General features: G+C 37.5%; 1 pseudogene; it reads left to right on the top strand.

The window, feature by feature from the left end:
• Window positions 1–15239: 15239 nt before the first annotated feature.
• On the top strand, window positions 15240–19976 carry LOC149493767 (tRNA nucleotidyltransferase cca2-like; annotated as a pseudogene).
• The last annotated feature ends 1307 nt before the right edge of the window (window positions 19977–21283 follow it).

Genomic DNA, 21283 nt, shown 5'->3' with positions numbered 1-21283 from the left:
CAATAAACCAGATGAAGCAGTTAGAATAATGTCATCAACGTACAGAAGCAATACTGCCATATCCTCTCCCTTTCGCAAAATAAACATAGAATTATCAGCACGGCTACATTGAAAACCCAATAGTTGAAGATAAGAAGTAAAGCGTTCAAACCACGCTCTCGGTGCCTGTTTTAAGCCATAAAGTGCTTTTCGAAGCTTACAGACATATTCTGGAAATTCTGGATGAACAAACCCACGTGGTTGTTGCATATAAACATCTTCCTTTAACACTCCATGCAAAAACGCATTTTTGACATCTAATTGATGTATCGGCCAGTCCCTCGAAGTTGCCAAAGAGAGCACAGTTCGAATAGTTGTTGATTTAACAACTGGACTGAAAGTTTCATCATAATCTTGTCCAGCCTTCTGCGCAAAACCTTGAGCCACCAAACGTACTTTGTATCGCTCTAAACTTCCATCAGATCGAAGCTTGACACGATAAACCAACTTTGACCCAATGATATTACCACTTTGCGGCTTTGGAACAAGTATCCAGGTCTGGTTATTTAACAAGGAATTATACTCCTCTGACATTGCATTCTTCCATTGTGGATCTTTATTTGCTTGTGTGAAACAAGTTGGCTCAACAAACTGTGTACTCTGAACAGCAGTCATAGAAAATATATTCTTTGGTTTGCGTATACCTGCCTTTGATCGTGTCGTCATTGGATGTTGATTAATTTGTTCAGTCGGCCTTTCTTCAACAGTTGCTAGCGGCATTGAATTGGAGGGATTTTCTGCACTTTCTTGCAGATCAGAAGAACACTTGTTGCGTGCTGAAATCTGTATCCTGCAGTAACAGAGGTGATGCTGGTTGTGATAACAGAACTGGTGCTGATTTTGCTTTTCTTTGCAATGAAGTTACAGTAGATGGAAAACTTGGTAACGGCAGTCGAAATGGAGTAGTGGCAGAAGATTGATGTTGTTCCATTGCAGCAACAAGCTTTTGATAGGGAAATTCATTCTCATTGAACGTGACATGCCTGGAAACAATGACTTTCTTCGAAACTGGATCATAGCACCTGTAACCCTTATAATTCAAGGGAATTCCCAAGAAAACACAATGAATTGAACGAGGAGCCAATTTATGAGCTGCAGTGGCAAAAACGTTAGGAAAACAAGAGCAGCCAAAAACTTTAACATGAGCATATATAGGAGGTTTAGCAAATAATTTCTCATGCGGAGAGACATAAGCCATAGTACTTGAAGGCAAAATATTATACAAATAAACTGCCATGTGCAATGCTTCAACCCAAAACTGCAGTGGTAAACATGCTTGACTCAACAATGTGCGAACCATAGTAATAAGTGTACGATGTAACCTTTCTACTGCCCCGTTTTGTTGAGGGGTATAAGGACATGATTATTGAAGTTTTATACCATTTTCCCTTGCAAAATCCTGAAGTAAAGAACTTGTATATTCACCTCCACCGTCACACTGCAAAACCTTAATCATACAATGAAATTGAGTTTTGATAAACATTGCAAATTCAACAAAAATTTGATAAACATCACTCTTGCGTTTCATTGGAAAAAGCCATACATAACGAGAAAAATCGTCCATAAACGCCACATAGTATTTAAAGCCACTAAAAGACAAGACAGGAGACGTCTAGACATCAGAATGAATTAATGTAAAAGGAGCAGAAGCTCGTACATGAAAATTAGAAAATGGCAGCCTAGTATGCTTACCCAATTGACAAGCATTACAACTTATTTTATTAAAACTAGAAGAATGAAAAATTTTGGACAAAATAGACGAGCTATAATGACCCAAACGACGATGCCATAATACTGGAGAATCTTGAAACGCAACATGACTTGACGAACCAGAAGACGAAGACAACGAAGGAGGAAACTCATAAAGATCACCAGGACTACTGCAGCTGAGAAGAGGATTCCGCGTCCGCAGATCCTTCACACAAAAGCCAAAAGGATCAAATTCAACAGTACAATTATTATCACGAGTAAACTTTTTAATAGAAACAAGATTACGAGCAACTGAAGGAACAACCAGAACATTTTTAAGACGAAAATTAGAGGAAGGAGTAGACAACATATAATTACCAACATGAGTAATTGGAAGTGAGGACCCATTACCAAACTTAACAGAATCATGACCTTGATAGGATTGAACATTATTAAGAATACCTGGATTGCCAGTCATATGAGAAGTAGCCCCAGTATCGGGTAACCATGGAGTTGGCACAGGTTCTTGAAGATTGAAAGCCGCATATGATTGATTATAACCAGATGGACATGACTGAGACTGACGCAGAAAGAAGGGACAATCACGGGCTGAATGAGAAAATTCAGAACAGATTTGACACTGAACAGATTGATTTACTTGTTGAGGTATAGTGTGCGAAACTGGCGGTCGTGCTCCAAGAATTCCAGTGTTATAATTTGCTGTATAGTAAGGATTGGAAAATGATTGCTGTGGATAGGATTGTCCTCTTCTGCCTCTACCTCGCCTGCCACGTCCACGATTATAAGAATCATAAGAATTCTGGTTTTGATTGTATCCTCGACCACCTCTTCCACGACTTGAATTGTTATTAATTGTAGGTGACCGATCGACAGCAACAAGAGCAGTTTGAGAAACAGACGTTGCTGTAGACGAGGCCTGCCTTTTTGTTCAATTCTTTATCCTGAGCTCTTGCAAATATAAAGCAGTCCGAGTTTCAACAAAATTCGGAAGAGGTGTTTTGCTGGTGAGGCTTATAACCACATTCTCATATTCAGTTGGTAATCCTTCAAGAACCTGCATGACCAGATCATCTTCTCCAATTTGATACCCAATAGTACAGAGAGAATCATAAATACTTTTGAGTTTTTGCAAATACTCATCAATCGAAAGAGTGTCCTTAGTAACACTGTAGAATTCTGCCTTTAATTGAAGGAGCTTGGCATGTGCCTGATCTTTAAACAGAGTTTCAATAGAATCCCAGGCTTGCTTCGCTGTAAGTGTGACATTAGGTTTAATAAGACTTCTCAAAATTTCAGAATTAACCGTAGCTTGGATCCATGAGAGGACAAGAGAATCAACTTGCTTCCATGACACAAACTCTGGATTACGTATTGAAACACCATCCATAGTAATTTTCTCAGCAGGAGATTGTTCAGAACCATCAATATGACTATAGACATTGTACCCTTGAAGCACGGGTACCATAAGTGATCTCCACACCAGATAGTTTATGAAAGACAGGGTTTCACTAACATAATTTCTGATATTTGAAACAGAAAAGGAAGGATGAGTCATAGAAGGAATAGCAGAAGAAGACGACACACCAGTATTCTGAGTAATGGAAGGAGGTGTTGAGGGAGGAGTGACCATTATGATAGAAAGACACAGAAATTTAGCCAGAAAAACGCAAAGAAAAGATGGAAGACAGAAAAAAAAAAAAAAAAAAAAAAAAAGAGAATTTGGAACCCTAAGGCTCTGATACCATGTAAGGCGGTTATGAATAATATTTCTCTTGTAAGTCTTATTGATACAGAGTACTCCTATTTATAATACATTGTAGAGAGAATTTAGGTGTTACAGATATAATACAATACAAACTATATTTATCTCTATTAACAGAATATAGCTAGAATAGTTATCCAATACTAACTCCTCATCGGTAGGATCGAACCGAAATCCAGGAAGCATGGTTGAATTCTAGTCTCCCGTTCTTGAATTTCTCTAGAAATTCTTGAATGTTCTCAGCTTTCTCGGGGAAAAGTAGCGCAGAAGCCAAATAATAGTTTGGGAATCAAGCAAAAAGGGAACGAGGGAAAGCAATAAATACCTAATGGAGAGACGCGGGATGTTACCGTTATACCGTTAGAAGAAGATAATTTGAAATCTTAGTTTTATGAGCTGTGCGTGTGGACAGATAATTTAAATCTTTGTATTGGCTATGTATAAATCTTTATAAGTGTTTAACATTGTGTCTAACAATAAAAAAAACGCGTTGGTAGATATATTTATTTGCTAATGAAAAAATGAAACTCTAATAATTTTAAATGAGTTGGATTTAAGTAAATTATTATTTAATTATTATGTAATATAAAATTCAAATAATCAATTAGTTCTGCAAGGAGCCATAATCGAATATTATAGTACTCAAATTCAGCTTAACTATTGGGTCGTAGCTATTCGAGTTTAAGTTTAAAACAATTAAAATCAAGTTAAACTCAAATTTGTTTTGTTAGTCTAATCGAGATAGCTCATAAGTAGTTTAGCTCACTTGCATTTCGAATAATTGGATACCTTGTGCAAAAGACCAAGGTTGATTAAGTTTTACTCCCTAATTAAAAGTATGTGATGTTGTGCAAGAAGTTAAGTTTCAACAATTGACGCTTTTGGAGGCAATTTTTGTAGAAATGATGAAATGTATTTTCACAATTGAAGTTTCAAATTTTAATTTGACTCATTGAACAATTTAATTTTTAAAAATTTCATACATTGAATGTTTATTTAACGACTTTCAATTATTTTATATGTGTTTAATAAAAGTGCTTTTGTAAATTAAAATATCCAACAAATAAATTTTTATAAATTAAAGTTCGATGCATCCATTTTTATAGCAATTCAAGTCTTGAATCCTGCAATGAATCTTTATTTTGTTTTTGAGATATTGTGAATGCTAATGGATTTTATTTTCATTGTCTTAAAAAATGTGAATTTGATTACGCTTAGATATAATGCTTTCACAGAATATCTTTACAATAGAATGTTTAATCTTTTCATTGAAGCTACCACCGTTATATAGTCATTCAAGCAACAGAGCTAGGAGGCCAAAAAAAAAACAAGGAACAATTTACTATTTGGTCCTTGAGGTTTGAATGAAACATTCGCAGTAAAAATGGTTGTTTCCCTTTGAGTGTTTGACTTTCATTGACTAGAAATCTCATCACTGCATTAAAAACACAAACAAAGGTAGGAACATTTTGGAGATTTCTGTGAAATAGTCGAATATTGTTAATAACCGTTAACATACAATAATAAAATATATTAAAATAATAATACTAGACTCCTAAATAAACTCTAACTAACAGATAATGTAGGATGCGTAATCCTTATCCTAACAAGACTATCCTAAATCCAGTATATATACTCTAAATTTACCCCAATGACGTGTTATTTCATAATTTACTATACCTCAAATTCTGAGAGCTTAACAATTGGTGCGGTGAGTGTGGAAGACACCTTTAAACCCTAAAAAATCCCCACAGTTTTTCTCGATTCCTATGGCTAATGATTCCACTGAACGCCTCAACATGGAAGGCCAAGAAAACAATCATGGCGAGGCCAACCAACAACCCACATTCGCCCCTCCAACAACCACTGATCCCTAGGTAGTAGTTACTCTATCTCAGGCTTATTCGTTGTTTACCACTATGTTGAAATGCCTCTTAGAGAACCCTCAGCCTATCCGCGAGCCAGTACCACCCACTAGTCGGGCGAACCCTCCCCACCTAGAACATAACCTCCCACCCACCTCGCCTAAATACCGAAGTCATTCAGTGTCTGATCGATACCATGAGGAGGAATCGGAGGTAGACCCTAGTGCGACTAACCCTAGCAGCCAAGAGCTAAGTCACACTTAGCCAGTCTTGGACGGAGCTAATATTCAGAATGTTGTCAAGGAATTGGTTTGGGAGTGTAGAGAGACAAGAGAAACATGGGATTATGGCCTCTGGTAAGACTCGCCCTTATCAGCTGATATTTTGGCTGCAGTCTTCCCACCAAAGTTCAAACTTCCTACTTTCCAATCATATGATGGATCTACCGATCCCCGAAGCCATCTGGTGACCTTCCGAACAATGATGTACCTTTAAACCAACTCGGAGGATCTAATGTGCATGGTCTTCCCAACTACCTTGAAAGGAACAGCTCAAGAGTAGCATCAAACACTCAAAACAGGATTCGTTCATTCCTTCTCCTACTTAGCCACAATATTCCAAGCTTGTTTTATAACATGTGTATCATCTAGAAAAATATCGTCTGACTTGGTAGATTGAAAAAGAGAAGAGGGGGAGACTCTAAGGCAATACGTATCCAAATTTCAAAGAATGGTGATGCAATTGGAGAACTTGAATGATGAGGTGGCCATTAGCGCCATGGCAAAGAATTACAAGTACAATAAGTTATTTGAGAGTTTAAGTATAGGCCCTCCCCTGACCTTCGCCGAGCTCATGGTGCGACCTCACAAATACACCAAATTATATGAAGCCTATAAGGCACAACAACATAGATTGCCTAAAGAAGAGAGGCATAGGATCAGAAGACACTCATCCCCGATAAGGAGACGATCGCGCCGAAGGGGGTTACCCATCCGGCTCCCACGAATCAGTTACTCTGTTCGAATGCCATACTCAAGAGATGGCAGACCACAACAAGATCGGGAGTTTACCCCCTTTAAACAGACCACGCTCGAAAATATTGTCCTGATTTAGAGAACATGGCGATCAAATTCAATTCTATTATCCTAGAAAGATGAAGGAGGATACCTTGAGCCATCGAGATAAAAGCAAGTATTGTGAGTTCCATAGGGATGTAAACCACGAGACCGAAGCCTGTTGGCAATTAAAGAAAGAGATAGAATGCCTTGTGCAAAGAGGCGAACTAAAGCAATTTGTTGGGAGAGCTCGGAGGGAAAGTGAATAGAAAGACAAGAAGGTGGAAAAATGTCATAATCTAGGCACAATCCACACCATATTTGGTGGCTCATCGGGGGGTGATAGCAATGCAGCTAGGAAAAGGTGAGTTAGGGAAATCTATTCCATTCTACACAATAAAAATCGAGCGCTAATCCGCCCAAATCATTCTCAGAGGCTAATGACGAACTTCTACATACTCCACACAATGATGCCCTAGTAATTGGGGGAATTTTGGAAAACCTTCTAGAAAAAAGAATATTGGTGGATGAAGGTAGTGCAATGAACTTGTTGACCGTGGAAGTGTTCAAGGCTTTGAAACTAGACCAGGCGAAGCTTAAACCTGTCCGAATCCCATTAGTCGGCCTAGCAAGAAAACCTGTACAAATGTCTAGATCTATAGACATAACCCTAAAGCTCAGAACCGAAGTCTCATAAAGGAAAATTGGAGTTTATGGTAGCAGACATTCACTTTCCATACAATTCCATATTGGGAAGACTAGCCCTATTTGAATTGGAAGCGACCACATGCATTAGGTATCTCACCATGAAGTTTTACTTCGACAAGGGCGAAGTCGTCGCTATTAAGGAAGACTCGAATATAGCTCAGGAAGCAAATAGATAGCACTGAAAGGGTTACCTCTTCCCCTACCAATCATGTGGATGCTAGAAGAAGAACTATGACAAAGTCAACCAAACACCAACCCTTTGATAACCCTAATCATAATACAGACCAGCCCAACACTTGTGGGCGAGCTGATCACATGGGAAGTGAAACAGGGGAAGAAGTTAACATCGGAAGACGATCTACTCAGAGAGGTACAGGATTGTATTAAGACAGTTTTAGGGGATAATGTTAACAGCTTCGGCTGGACCGCGAAAGACATAATTGATATCGATCCTGATACCATATCCCGCACGCTCAGCATTGACCCGAAGCTTTAAACCAATAAAGCAAAAAAGCGGAATAATGGTCTAAAAAGACAGCATGTTATAGCAACTGAAGTGGATAAACTTTTGAAATCAAAGTTTATAAGGAAGGTGAACTATCTAGAATGGTTGGCGAACGTAGTTTTGGTACCAAAGTGCAATGGAAAATGGAGATTATGTGTTGACTTTACCGATTTGAACAAGGCATGCCCTAAAGATCCTTACCCTTTGCCCAATGTAGATTAGCTGGCAGATTCAATAGCCGGCTATGAAATATATAGTTTTATGGATACAGAAGTTGGATACCATAAGATAAGAATGAAAGAACTGGATGAGGAAAAGACGAGCTTCATCACTGACAGGGAAATCTATTGTTATCAAGTCATACCGTTCGGATTAAAGAACGCAGGAGCCATATACCAGAGGTTGGTCAATAGCATGTTCCAAGATCAGATAGGCGAACTGTAGAAGTATATTTAGATGACATGATAATAAAACGTACTCAAGCTGTCGACCATCCTAGAGTCCTACATGAAGTGTTTGAAATCCTGAATAGGTTTAATATGAAGTTCAATCTAGACAACTACACATTCAGAGTTAAGGCGGAGAAATTTTTGGGTTTTATGATATCATGAAGGGGGATTGAGGCGTACCCTGAGAAGATCAAGGTAATTTTAAAGATGCAAGAACCCACTAGCATTCATGAAGTTCAACAATTGAATGGTCGAATTATAGCCTTAGTGCGATTTATCTCCTACTCGCCCAAGAGGTGCATGCCTTTCTACCAAACCCTAAAGCAGTTGAACGGTTTTCAATGGGATGAAAAGTGCTAGCTCGCCTTTGAAAGAATTAAAGATTTATTGTCTTTCGCTCCCCTCGTAAGCAGACCTAAAAAAGATGAGCCCTTATACTTGTACTTAGCTGCTATTGAAAATTCTGTTGCATCAGTATTGGTTCGGGAAGAGGAAGGTGAGCAATATTGTGACATCCTGGACATCAGGGGGCATCACCTTAGGCGAATCCCACATCGGCTACGGACGAGGTAAACGATCTATACATAAGAGGGGTAGTCTCTAACCTTGGTAGGCGCCTTTTGAGTTGGCAGAGTGGGTGACCCCTAGCTCAAAGGGACAAAACCGTGAGGTGTAGGGACATCCGGGCCATCCGGGGACTATGCCAAAGCGGACAATACTTACCAAGGGTAGGGCTATGACAATTGGTATCAGAGCCGGCCTCGTTCCCTCTGGCTGGTGGTGGGGCAAACCTCAGCGAGGACGCTGAGTCCCTTAGGGGGGGTGAATGTGACATCCTGGACATCAGGGGGCATCACCTTAGGCGAATCCCACATCGGCTACGGACGAGGTAAACGATCTATACATAAGAGGGGTAGTCTCTAACCTTGGTAGGCGCCTTTTGAGTTGGCAGAGTGGGTGACCCCTAGCTCAAAGGGACAAAACCGTGAGGTGTAGGGACATCCGGGCCATCCGGGGACTATGCCAAAGCGGACAATACTTACCAAGGGTAGGGCTATGACAAATATCTTGTTTATTAGATTAGCAAAGTCCTCAGGGATTCTGAGCTCGGTATCCAAATGTTGAAAAATTAGCATTCGACATCCTTAATTCAGCGAACCAGTTGCACCACTACTTCCAATCTCACACTATAACTATCCGAACTAACCACCCCCTGAAAAGATCCTACACTAAGCCGAAACTTCTAGAAGATTGGTGGAATGGTAGATTAGATTGGGAGAATTTAATATCATGTACGCTCCTCGAACTGCAATGAAGGCATAAGTACTGGCAGACTTTGTGGCCGAAATTTCTAGTGAAGATGGAAAAGGCGAGCCTAAAGCCGAACTCCCGAACCCTAGCTACAACACTTGGCCGTTGCACACTGATGGGGCTTTAGGGAGCTCAGGAGCTATAGCAGGGGTAATCTACAAGGGCCAAGGAAGAAAAAAATTCAGTATGTCGTACGCCCAGACTTTACGACAACTAACAATGGTGCCGAGTATGAGGATTTAATAACCAAAGAGCGAAATCTAATCAAGTACCATTATCTAGCCTTATTCCTCTCACACAAGTTTGAAGAAGAAGGCAGCATTAGGAAGATGACCTAAATAGAATGGGCGAACAATAAAGAGACAAACTCCATAGCCAAAGCTGCAGCGCGGGAAGAAGATTTACTAAGGGAAGTGATGGTCGAACACCAAAATCGGCTGAGCTATGAGTTAAATGAAGTCCTTGTATCCCAACCAGCAGCAACTGGATGAGTCTGATCTTTGACTTCTTATAGAATGGCGTTCGGCCTAGCAATAAGCCAGAGGTGATCAAGCTTTGAGGGAAAGCGACGAACTATGCAATGGAAAATGGAGAGCTCTGCAGGAAATCAAAATCACATCCATGGGCGAAGTGTCTAACTGAGGAAGAAGGCAATTACATCATAAGGGAGACCCATGAAGGTGTTTGCAGGGCAAATGAGGGCTTGGAGGCTATGCTTAGAAAAATACTGCTCTTAGGATACTATTGGCAAATAATGAAGAAGGATGTTAGCCACATATTCACCATTGTAGCACTTGTCAAAAATATGATTGTGCACCTAGAAAACCCTTATCAGAACTACAATCCTTATCATCAGCCTAGCCTTTTGGTCAATAAGGGATAGACATTCTAGCACCTTTTCCCACCACAAAAGCGTAAGAAAGTTCATGCTGGTTGCAATTGATCACTTCTCCAAGTGGGTAGAAGCCGAGGCCCTCAGCACCATTACCCCAGCTCGGGTTATTAGCTTTTTCAGGAAGAATGTGATATTTAGATATGGCGTGCCCCATAAAATCATTACTGACAATGGTAAGCAATTTGACTCTGGAGTCTTTAGATCTTTTTGTGAAGACTGGCACATTGGGCTTCATTTTATCTTGGTAGCCCACCAACAAACTAATGGCCTTACCGAAGTCACCAATAGTACCATCCCGTAAGGCTTAAAGAAGAGGTTGGATGGAGAAAAAACTAACTAGGTAGATGAACTAAACAACGTCTTATGGGCTTACAAAACCACGCCTCGGCAAGCAACATAGCAAACCCCTTTCTCTTTAGTATATGGGACCAAAGCAGTAGTATGAGTAGAGATAAGCATACCTAGCAAAAGCGCAAGAGTGTACGAAGAGCTCGGCAGCAATGAAAGCATAAAAATTAGCTTAGACTTGGTAGTAAAGCTTAGGGAGAATGCTGCAGTCTGAACTGAAGCATACAAACAAAGGATAAGAAGATACTTTAATAGGCAAGTTCAATGTAGGTAGTTCAGAGAAGGAGACAGAGTATGTCGAAAGGCAGAGATAACCAGATGCTTAACATATGTGGGTAAATTAGGACAGAACTGGGAAGGTTACTATGAAATTTCAACGCAGTTAGGCCCGAGAATATATAAGCTGAGAAAGATTGAGGGAGCTGAATTACCTCGGACATGGAACGCTGATAATCTAAAAATGCATATTATGTCTCCAGTTAATAATATGTAAAGTAACTTTTGTATTTGAATAATAATAAGGCCTCGGGTTTTTTCACTTAATGTATCAAGCCTTTCAAAGATAAAAAAGGGCATGATGCATTAAATTTTTCTTGAAGGATCTTACTTAAAAATTTTTCTCTTTTCAGCCTTCACATTAGTTCGCCAGATGACCTAAGCGGTCCTTTTCACTAAGTCCATTAGCTCGGACATTCATAGCTCATCTAGATGACCTAAGCAGTCCTTCTCATTAAGTCCATTAGCTCGAACATACACAGCTCGCCTAGATGACCTAAGTAGTCCTCTTCGTCAAGTCCATTAGCTCAGACATACGTAGTTCACCCAGATGACCTAAGCGGTCCTTCTTACTAAGTCCATTAGCTCGAACATACATAGCTCGCCCAGATGACCTAAGCAGTCCCTTTTACTAACTCCATAGATTTGGAAACACGTAACTCACTGAATAAAACTTAAGTAAACCTTTAGGCTCGATTATACACAGTTTGGATTTTTACTTTAAATCTTAAAAGTAAAAGAAAAATACTTAGGCAAATATGAAAAGCTCAACACACGTGAAATAGTGATAATTTTCATTCATTTCATAAAAAGTGATCACATAGGTATTTTACAAGGTATCCCTATTCAAAAAGATAAGTTACAAAACTTTTTACCCTCTATAAATCCTAATCTAGCTACATGTCTTAGTCAGTAGACCGATCCCCAGCTGCACCTTGTCCTTTTGAAGAAATGGGGTGAATATCAGCAAATACCTTAGTTTCTACCCTTGGGGGAGACAAATCATCGATAGGGCGATTCGCATCCTCTTCTCCTTCCTCGTCTTCATCACCCTCATCGGGGTATACATCATTTATCCAACCCCAGTCAACTTCAGGCTCCTTCACCTTTAGTTCGGCTAGAATGTTCGTTCAAGCTTAAGCATGCCTTGGCCAGATTATCTTCCTCAGACCTCACTTGATCCTGAAACTTCTACAGCTCCTTCTCATCTCTTTTACCCTACTTTCAAGCTCTTTATTCTTATTGAGTAATTCCCAGTTCTCCTCTCTCAACCTGTTTACATCAGCATCTCGAGTAGCAATCTCTACCTTGTGCTGAGCCTCCTGTTCCCTCATTGTAACTTCAGCACCCTTTTGTGTATCCTCCATATAGTTTCTTCACTTTCATCTTAGTATAACCTATCTTTAACTTGGTTATCCGAGCAAAGTTCATACTGTTGGCGTTGATAGCTTGAAACAAGCATTGGTTGATTAGATCCTTTATCGCCACATCGTCCACATGCTCAAAGTAGCTAGCATTTGTAGGGAATAGACAATGGTGAGCCACTTCTCGGCTAGGCTGTCCTCCCAAAGATTGCACGTCACCCCATACTTATGTAGGAAGTCGCTCCGGATGTCCAACGCCCTTGGAGGAACAGGAGAGGGGACAGGAACACGTACTTCCCTCTGCCTTTTTCTGAGAGGCTCTACCAGCGGGCTTAAGGGAGGTTGTTTGCAATGAGTGACCCCTACAACAGCGTCAACTTTGATCGGTTGAGTATCAGGTACCACCGAAGGAGCCTCGTTTCCCGAAATCCCAGCAACAGCCTTTTTCTTCATTGCTTCGATGACCTTGGCTATCTTAGAGGTTTTGGATTTCTTCAGTACCATTTCTGCGCCGAAGCAAGAAGGGAAAATTAAGAGATGTTAGTGTCAAGAATCAAAGGCAAAGTTATTAAGGACAAAGCTTACCAGAGAAGGAAGGGTTGGGTCTCATGGGTCCACTAGGGTAACAGGTCGGATAACCCTCGGCTATCACCTGCTTAGATTAACAGAACCAAGTCCCTTAGCCTTTATTAACTCCATACAAGTTCGGTCATAAGGACTGGGCAAGGTAGGAATGTGGAAAAGAGGATCCTCAGACCAATGGTTTGCCACTCCAAACCCCCTAGGATATTTGATAATGAAATAATAAGATTTTTAATTTTTCAAAGAGGAAATGTTACATTTCTTTGAAAAAATGTTGCAAGTGTTATTTGCCTGGTGGAAGCAGTGGTCCTCCATTAGGCGAACGGAGAAATGATAAAGCTCCCAAACCGCCCTAGCCGTCACATTATACCCATCTTGGTGAGCCAACGCTATTAGGCCACACAAGAGCCTCAAGCCATTGGCGTGTAGTTGGCTGATAGTAATGTTGTACTCATTGAAAACTTATTTCAGTGATTTGGATAAAGGAAATCGAACCCTAGATTGGAAGCTTTCTTCATACATCATATAATAGAATATCCATCTAACGGCTCGATTACCCTCTTGCCCTCTGAAGGTTGGATCAGTTTGTATTCTGGTTAAAGGTTATGTATAAAACATACATCCAATAGCTCGCCCTCATCAATATCAGATGTTATGTTGGCAATTATAACATTCTCCTTCCAACCCTTGGCTTCGCCCACCCCCAAGTCAATGTCCGTAGTATGCTCATCACCGAACTAATCATGTAACATCTGGACATCCTCGTCACCAGAGGAACCCATGACCCTGACAGGCAAAATGCAAAAGGAAGAAAGGAGCAGATTGAACTTACTCGGAAGAAGTTAGAGAGGGAAACAATTTAGAGAGAGATGCTCTGAGGATCAATTTCTGAGAAGTGAAACAAATGAAGTAAGGAAGTGGCCTTATATAGGTCAGGCTAGGCAACTGAAGAGTCACCTCATTTAATAAGGCAACTCTTCAAGTACCCCCCCCCCCAAACCAATGCCTAATTCTTTGCAAAATAAAGCTGCCATAAAATGACAGCCTTCACAACAAGCAACACAACAAAAGCTTGTAAAAAATAAATAACTAACGAAATAAACAGACATTAAAAATACATAAACACTACATTTGGACATAAAATGACCAAATAACTAATTGGGAACTACTGTTAACATTCAATAATAAAATATTTTAAAATAATAATACTAGACTCCTACATAAACTCCAACCAACACATAATGTAGGATTCGTAATCCTTATCCTAACATGACTATCCTAAATCAAGTATATATACTCCAAATTTATCCCAAGGATGGGTGAATTTACAATTTACTACACCTCAAATTCTGAGAGCTTAACAATAACTAAGCAATTAAATTTTGGAAAAGATAACCAATGAGTTTTGTTTAGTGATACTGGAACTATCTGAAAAAATCTAAAAGTTTCGAATTAAAATCTCTACTAACCTAAACTAATCCCAAGTTAAAAGTTGAAAAGTAGAACTAATCCACTTTAGTTTCGAAGCATGGAGTTGTCTCCAGGACTATGAATTTGCAGCCAAGAAAGTTCAAATTTCAAAAGAAAAATGAGAGACTAATATAGATAACATAAATACTTTAGGCCTAAATAAAAAGAATGGTATACATGTGCATGTCAGAGTTTGTTATAATTTTTAGAATTTTAAACCTACTTCTTACTCATTAATCTATCATCTATCTCGTGTTAGTTTTCCAATTGCATGCTTGATTAAAACTTCAAGTATGTTTAAGAAGCCATGGAAAAACAAGTTAATAAATACAAATCACATTTTTTTATTATCATTAATTTATTTTGAGATGTTTTATCAGAACTACAATGAATTAATTTTACAGTCTTCACTTCTCCAGTTTAACCAGCATACGACTACTGCCTATTGTTAAGTTTTTCAAGTAGACTATCTAACTACTGACTTACGTGGTATCCATCAATAACTACATCAACAGGCCAAATTAAACGATTGGTCACTCAAATTTTTAAAGCTAATTTTAGTTTGGTAATTAAAGATCCATTTGTTTATTTGATGCCAGACTTTTTCATTTAACAAACCAAATATAATCATATTAAAATTTAAGAGTAATCCTACCAGGAAAATACAAATCAAATAGGGTTTTTTTTTAGAATTAGGGAGGTGGTTTTCAAACCTAAGACTATGCCAAAATTTGTATTCGGTAATTGCTTATACATAATAAGTTTTGTTGCTTATACAAAATTTAAAAATTTGTATTTGGTTCACTTGTATTATAACAAAAAACATAAATGGAAACAATAATTATTTTCAACAAAGTCAAAACAAATTCCATTCATTTATGTTGGTATCTTCCTTTTTAAATGATTAAATTGGTGCGCTCTCTGTATGCTATTCATGATAACTATATAATTATTGTTGGACTAACATATGGCATTAACATTTCATTTTATGTTAGCTTGTTCTACAATATTAATACCAGTTCAGTTGAGGACTTTACTGAAAGAGGTTAAGATAGGCTTTTTATGCTGTTCTCTTTCGTTTATTATTAAGTAAATTTGTTACGTCCTTTGCATAAAGCTTTCTCACTTATATTACTCTTTCTTTCATTGCAGGCATTGAAGATCTAAAGTCTAGAAAAATAGTTATTCCTTTACCTCCAAAAGCTACTTTTTTGGATGATCCGCTTAGAGTTCTTCGAGCTATTCGATTTGATACTTTTGAATTTAGATTTTATTTGATTGTGTTGGGATAATTTTTTGGATAACACATGCAAGTTTCTTGCTCAGCATGTCTTGAAATAGCTTAGTATCAAAACTTGTATTTTTTATATCTCTATTTTGTTTTCTTAGTGTCATGTAATGTCTTCAAGAAACATTTGGGTTTTATCCTTTCAATTGAATTATAAATTTTCATTGAAATAAAACTCTACCAAACAATTAGAACTCATGTTGGTCCTTGGATAGGTGAAACATGTTGAACTTTGTAAATCTTCTAAGGCTTCATTTTAAACAGCTGTATTTAAGAAGTAAGATCAAACTCTACCAACTAATAACAGCTGTATTTAAGAAGTAAGATCAAAATTAAGTGATTGATCATTGCTCTGAAATTGCTATGCATATATGGGCAATAACTCAACTGCTGAAAACTTTTGAGTCCATGTCTATTATATAACCTGATCATGTCTTATAAAACACCTCAAATTTTTCATATGCGCAGTCAGCTAGCGTGATCTTACAACCTAATATTTTTCTTCACTTCTATTGGTTCTTTTTGTCTTGTTTCTCTTTTTCCATTTCTATGTCTTACATGGCTAATTTCTGGTTATTTAGGTGCAAGGTTTGGATTCATACTTGATGAAGAACTCAAAGTAGCTGCTGCCTGTGATGATGTGAAAAATGCTCTTGCAGTGAAAATTAGCAAAGAGCGCATTGGAACTGAAGTATGCTAACCCTCTTGAAAAGATGAATAGCATGTACGTCAAAATATTTTTTGATGTCTGGAAAGACATTGACTTGCTTGTGAGGGACTTCTTTATATCCATTGTGTACTATGATAGTAGTTTATTATTTATCTCATTGCTGCTCTTCTGTGCAGGTTGATCTCATGATTTCTGGCAATCAACCTGTTAAAGCTATGACACATATTTCAAATTTGACATTATTCTGGGTTGTCTTTCGTTTTCCTCCTAAGGTTGAGCCAGCAGTGTCAGAAGGATGCCACAAGTACGATATGGTGCATGATATCATTGATAATTACATCTTATCTATGTTTTTATGTAAAATAAATCTGCTACTAAGTTTGGGTATCAAACTAGTCCAAAATCCAATTTAGAGTTTGTTATATTATTTAGCAAGAGTTTAGGAATGATGAAGGCATGCATCAGCGTGATTATAATTTATCTTTCTCGAGTTAGGCATGGCCACCAGTTCATTTTGAACTGGAACCAAATTGTATTGTAGATGAACCGAAACTGGATCGGAACCGTCGGTTCAAAATTTTGAACCAGAACCGGCGGTTCAAGGGCCGTTAAGGTTCATGTGAATGTTAAAATTTGAACTTGAACCAGCCCTGAACCGGCGATTCCAATCCGGTTTGAATCGAAAATTTTCTATTTTTATTTTTAAAATAATAATCACTTAGCATATTTTATACATCTCTAAAAGTCTCAATAATATTTTACTACATGATATACTTTACTTAAGATTTTTTTTTTTTTTTAAAATACACTTTACTTTAAAAGTTAAAAATCTAAAAAGTAAAATGGAAAGAAAAGAGAGAAATATTTAATTAAACTTATATTGTTTTTAACTTTTGTTTTTACGCTTTTAAATTGTTTACTAAGTTTAAAATTACAATTTTTTGAAGCATTTTTGAAAATTTTCTTATAATTTATTTAATTAATAACATTTAAACAAAATAAAGTGATAACTTATTTGATTATTTTGTAAATTTAATTAATTTTATTCTTATATGAGTATGAGCATTCTAAAATTATTGAAAATAAAATTTACCAATATTTTTTAAACTCATATTAATATTTGCGAAAATAAGATGTACGTTAAAACCATTTTTTTTTTAAAAAAAAAGCATATATCGCCAGAAATTTTGATCGGAACCGTACCGGAATCGGCCAAAACCGGAACCCGATTGGAACCGGCGGTTCAAGGATCGGTTCAGGTTCAACATTTCAAAAATTTTGAACCGTTGGTTCCATGAACCGGCCATGCCTATCTCTAATCTAGAAATTTTGTGGTCAAACATAGTGCGTTTTAAAATTTTCCTCCTCTCTCCTAAAAGTTTACTGCTTTGGAATTTAAAAATAGATGCAGCTTATTGAGCAAAGTAAACCCATTCATTCAATATCGTTTGAGCAGTTTTGATGTTTTGCATTTTTATTAAGAAATTTTTGCTAACATCATTATTATTGGGCTTAGAGAATGTCATTGTGTTTACAACAGCCTTTTATTATATATATGTTTTTTTTTCCTACTCACAGGATCCTTTTACCCATTTTAGGCTCTGTGTTGCTTACTTGGATGCTGCATGGAACCTTATTCAATCAATTGGGTGTTCTTTCTTCACTGTGAGTGAGCCACGAATTATTTCCCAAATCTTTTTACTTTCACCTTCTTCTGTTGACATTATCTAAAGTAGTTTCCATTTCAATTCTTTTTATGCATGTTTAGTGTGTTGTCTTTGGTTTTGAGTTATAAATACTGTCACATTTGCATTCTAGGATGAACAAAGGAGACTCTGTTTATATGCTGTGTTGTTTCTTCCATTCAGAAATGTTACATACAAGGATGAGAAGGGTAAAAAGTTACGGTCCTTGTTTCGTTTTCTTTATATCCTGCATCTTTTTGTGCTTGTTTCTTTATTTCTGGAAGCATGCAACGGATCCACATGAACACTAAACGTGCATCACAGGAAGTTGTTACCATTGTTTAGTTTCATAATAGGATGATGCAAATATTTAAGCCTTTTTCGCACCATTTGTTGTCCCCCTTGTATAATTCTCTCACCCTCTCTCAGAATGGGATTTTGACAGGGGACCACTTTACAGTTGTATTTTTTTTCGGGCATCTTGACCCGGCTGCAACATTCAACAAAGTACAAACAATTTGATTTTGAATCATAATGAATGCCCTGAATTATCTTTTCAGGCTTTTGTCGTTTCTTAAATTTCTGATTGTACTCTGTCTGGGGTTTCAATACATGCATATCTTTATTTCGATATCCAATAGTTAAGTTTATTTGCTGCTGAAGCTGCCCATGTGTTCTCATGCTGCAGGCTCTGTTGTCAACTTTGTCTTCAAAGACTCTCTTAAGCAAAAAGTCAGCTGACTCTGAAACAGTGAGTTTAACCTATTCTCTTTGGTTTCTAACTGCATCTACTAATGATAGGATATAATTTCAACAGTCTCAGAGGCTTCTTGAAGATAACTTCAATTGTTTTTTTGTAGGTTATTAAGATACATAGGTTAATTGAGAAATGCTTAAACTTGATCCCTTTGCTTACTTCTGATGAGGACACCCATCCAGATGAAGTTGACTGGGGAGTAAAACTTATTGATGTGCCTTTCTCATCAGAACACCGCGTATTGGCAGGTATAAAGTTGTCCGCGGCATATTTAACCTTACCCTGAAATAGCCTGATTGCCTAAATCTGCCCTTTTTGGCATTCATTGGAATGGCTGCTCAGCCATTATATTAAATATATTACAAACAATTAGAGCATTCAGTGCAGTAAACTGCTTCTTGTAACTTTAATGATGCAGGATTTCTGCTACGAGAAATCAAAAACTTCGGGCGAGTTGCTTTATTGATATCTACTATGATATATCCCACCAGCACAGATTTTACTCAAGAACTTTTAGATAAACAGTTTCAACTCGACAAGAGAAGAGAACTATTTAAGACAGTTGAGAATGCCATTACAGGACTAGGTATGAAAATTCATCTGTGTTATATGATTCACACTCCTAAGAATTTTTATCCTTCTGAGCATAGGTATAGAAATGTCAAATACTCGTTATTTGCTATGTATATATTATAGACATAAGAAAACCCTAGTTTGTTTTATTTTGACTGGGAAGCTCCCCTGCATGTCCTTTTTCTGATTGTGATGTTTTATTTCCTCTTTGCAGCAACAAAAATTGCTAGCTTGGCAACTTGCCCATCCCACAGGAACTGCAGAAGAATGCCTTGATTGGATGAATGAAACGCACTCAAAGCGTACCAAAATGGCGTAAACATCAATCTAATTCAATCTCTATTTAATATAAGACCTCATCTAATCTGACTGGAAGTTGCTTTTGCAAGTTCCCCTGAGTTCCCATGAACATTCATGTAGCTTTGGGTAATAGACTGATGAAGAAATGATGGAAGACAGGTAGCACAAGAAAATTTCTCAAGTTTCGAGTAACAATTTTGTACAGATCTACAGATACGTACTTGAAGTTGCAGTAGAGGCAAAAGTATTTTGTTATAAACATTGACTATAGTTTCACCTTCTAAGCATAATTGTTAAGAATCAGAAAATTGTATTTTAACTATGGGCTTTATGACCCACTTATTCTACTGTGTTTACACTTGGAATCGCAAACATTTTGACTTGTTCATATAAGTGGCATATAGCTGTTAAATATTAGTTCATACAGCTGGTATTTTAACTGCTTTTGGGTTAATGTTCTTAAACGTCATGGAATTTGATGGAACCCAGATAAGTTTAAAAATCTTATAATGATTCCTTTTCAATTGATCCTCAAGAAGAAGATTACAATTCCCATCTTGGATCGTTTTTGAATCAGATGTCTGGTATGTGATTGAAATGTCTTCTGTGTACCATGGATATGGGCATGCTAGAGAAGCAACAGGATCAAGAACTCAACAAATCTCACATAACAGTCAATTTTAACTTACAAATCTAGTCTCAGTTTATCACGTCAGAAAAAATAGAAATCAATTCCCTATCAAATTCTTCTGTCAAGTGTCTGTTTTATTTTGAAAAACATTTACATGGAAACAAACAGAGGAAATTGAACATCTTAATTTCGTGTATTTCATTATTTTGGCAACAAAAAGGAAAAAAAAAAAGCCTTTAAGACCAAATTACACAAACTGAAAGCCTTGCAACACAGGCCATTTGATCAGGCATCAAACCAAACATCTTGAAATCACACAAAACTTGCAGGAACATTTCTTTCAACCAAAAACAGAGTATACCGGACAATACATTTAAGTATGCAAGGAAGGAAGCAATCTTGCTCATATTCATATGAACCCATCATTCAAATGCACAAATTCAGAATTTCCCAACACATTACTAATTGAATGGAATTGAATATAGACAAGTTGAAAATACTAAATAATACTGAAAAGAAACAACACATATGTTTTGAATCCAGTACTTGATTTTCCTTTAATGAATCAACATGTAAATTGATTACACAGAAAACACCAATCATGTTACATATTTTTGAAACAAACTAAAAAAAAGAACCACCAAAAATGTTTTCCTTGTCATATCTGCAATTAAACAGCAGCTCAATGGCCAAGGTTGTGGAAAAGAGGAAGAGAGAATGTACAAGAGGCACTAAACAGAACCCGAGTCAGGATCAGAATCAGACCCCAGAAATTTCTGCATATAAGCAAAAAAATCCTCATTCTCATCAGCATAATCGATCTGATCAAATTCAAAGGTATTAGCATTATCCAGCAGCTCCTCAACACTAAATTCAGAACCCATTGGCTCATCACGATCAGCGCCTATCGTCAAACATTCATCCTCTCCAGGAGCCCAGATATCATTGCATTCTGAGACAACGTGTTCAAGCTCGTGTACCTGATTATTAGCCCTAAGTTCAGTTCCCAATGGATAATCAAAATCGCTACCTATAACCCA

Source organism: Jatropha curcas, chromosome 9 (genome assembly GCF_041381405.1).
Source record: "Jatropha curcas cultivar XTBG-Jc1 chromosome 9, XTBG_Jcur_1.0, whole genome shotgun sequence".
Classification (NCBI taxonomy): Eukaryota; Viridiplantae; Streptophyta; class Magnoliopsida; order Malpighiales; family Euphorbiaceae; genus Jatropha; species Jatropha curcas.
Note: the sequence above shows the minus strand (reverse complement) of the source record. Positions and strands in the feature narration are given on the sequence as shown.